Consider the following 2,218-nt stretch of genomic DNA (forward strand, 5'->3'; position numbering starts at 1 on the left):
ATAGTTTAAGAATAAGATTTCAATAAGTTACAAAATTAGAGGGAATTAACATCTTATAAAATTTAAAGGTATGGTTATAATCTAGGGCATCTCATAGGGTTCTCATATTTTAAGTTGAAATTATAAATTGTTTGCACATCTCATAACTACCTTTAAAATAAAATACTACAAAAAGCCTATGAGATGCCCTAGATAATATTCTAACATTTAGAAATAGCTGTAGAATGAAATACTTTATTTAATAAACTGCCAAAAACTATTAAATGAAGCAAAAATTTAGATTAATATTTAGTTATAATATCACCTACCCAAACACCCACCCACCTGTTATAAGTAGTCGTGAATCATACGATTCGATCATATTCCTTACAAACTGCATAAGTAAATGGATTTCCCAACAATAATTTATTAAATACAACAATTACAAATTTTAGTATGCATACTTTTTCTTCAAATGAAACGTTAATGTGATCACATGAAATTAGATTAATCATTTCTTCAGAAGACAAAGATAGGAACTGTTCAGCTTCAACCAGTTTTCTGAAAATCATTATCATAATATTAATACAATTTACTACAGTGTATAATTCAATAAAGCTTACAAAAAATGTGTTTTATGTATTCTTCAGAAGCATTTAAAAAGCATAGTTTAAGAATAAGAATTGAAAATTTAAAACAAGATTTCTCAGAAGCACCTATTTTATTGTGTAAACAAAAATTTAAAAAAATATACAAACAATCTCTTTAATAGATATTTTAAGCTCAAATTTAAACTAAATTGGACAGATTTTACACAGAGAATAACAATTTTAGTTATTTTTTATAATTTCAAAATATAGTTATATAAACTGACAAAACGTCTTCGTTCAAAATAGTTTTTCTTACACAATGAATATATAAAAATGTATTTATTTTCGAATAAACGTCAGTCTGAATTAATAACTATTTGGGTAAATAATATAACATATAATGTTATATTATAATGTGTAAAGCAGAACAGTGCCCTCTTGCCCACCATTTTATTTTTTTAATTTGTTAATTACTTATGGTAGGTATACCAAAAATACTACATAAAAATCCATATTGTGTTGTAGTTTCATGACCACATGCAAATAGTTGACACATAGCCTATGGCTATCAAAAATTGAATAATTATATTATATACCTACCAATACGTTTTCTTCGGTGACCATGATTTCACCACTATAAATATAATCCAACAAGCATTGTAGCATATTGGAGTCCAATTATCTTAAACTTACAACATCTATATCCCCTTCGGCAAAACTGGTGAACAACGCACGGAAATATGGACTGATACTAAAACCACTTTATGTACATACACTGTTACACCGCCATCTGTTTCTTACTTAATATCACATAACACTTTTTCTCTAAAAACATAAAATTTGTTATTATTATTTATTTTGATAGCAGTTAAAATGACTAAAACATCATAGGTACCTGTGTAAACTTTGTACGACTTGAAACAAATTGTGAGTATGATAGCTGTTTATGTATATTTTAGGTTTACATCCGTTGGATTCCAGAACTTGCTTTTCGCCACTCGTCCATGGTATAACACGTTTTTCAGAATCCATCTCTTTTGGTATGAAGTAAGATATTTTTGTAATGACTGTTATAACTGTGAAGAACGTCATATTTTAAAGTTATTAGTAATAACTAATACAATTTATTTATTTACTATTTACGATTCAAAGAATTTATTTTGTCCTACTTCTTAAAATGTTGTTTATTTGGTTGGCAACCTATTAATGATTAAAAATTGTGTAAACAAAAATTTAAAAAGATATACAAACAATCTTTTTAATAGATATTTTAAGCTCAAATGTAAACTAAATTGGACAGATTTTAAACAGAGAATAACAATTTTAGTTATTTTTTATAATTTCAATATATTTATAGTTAATATAATGAGAGGTATACTTTGTATTTATATAATATCATCAAAAAATAATAACATTGATCAAATTATATTTGTATCTTAATATCACAATATAGTTTAGAGATATTATTAAGAGGACGCTATACCCGCATGTGTTGTCTCCATCTTACAAATGTACAACATACCAAAAACTGTTTTGCGCGGGAAAGAACCGAGAAATCTACCATGTTAACTAAGAAACGATATTTTTACCACATAAAAAGGAGAACTTTGGCTGTGCAACTTCGTTTTTATTTTTTTTATATCATTTAT

General features: G+C 26.2%; 1 long non-coding RNA gene across 1 annotated transcript; it reads right to left on the bottom strand.

Annotated features, from left to right (window-relative positions):
* Nucleotides 1-381: 381 nt before the first annotated feature.
* LOC115034945 lies at nt 382-1,641 on the bottom strand. Its single transcript, XR_003840142.1, has 3 exons — nt 1,465-1,641; nt 1,170-1,394; nt 382-540 (listed from the first exon to the last, which is right to left on the bottom strand). It is a non-coding gene; the product is annotated as an uncharacterized LOC115034945 (long non-coding RNA).
* Nucleotides 1,642-2,218: the final 577 nt, after the last annotated feature.

This window comes from Acyrthosiphon pisum, unplaced genomic scaffold (genome assembly GCF_005508785.2).
Source record: "Acyrthosiphon pisum isolate AL4f unplaced genomic scaffold, pea_aphid_22Mar2018_4r6ur Scaffold_21613;HRSCAF=24403, whole genome shotgun sequence".
Taxonomy (NCBI): Eukaryota; Metazoa; Arthropoda; class Insecta; order Hemiptera; family Aphididae; genus Acyrthosiphon; species Acyrthosiphon pisum.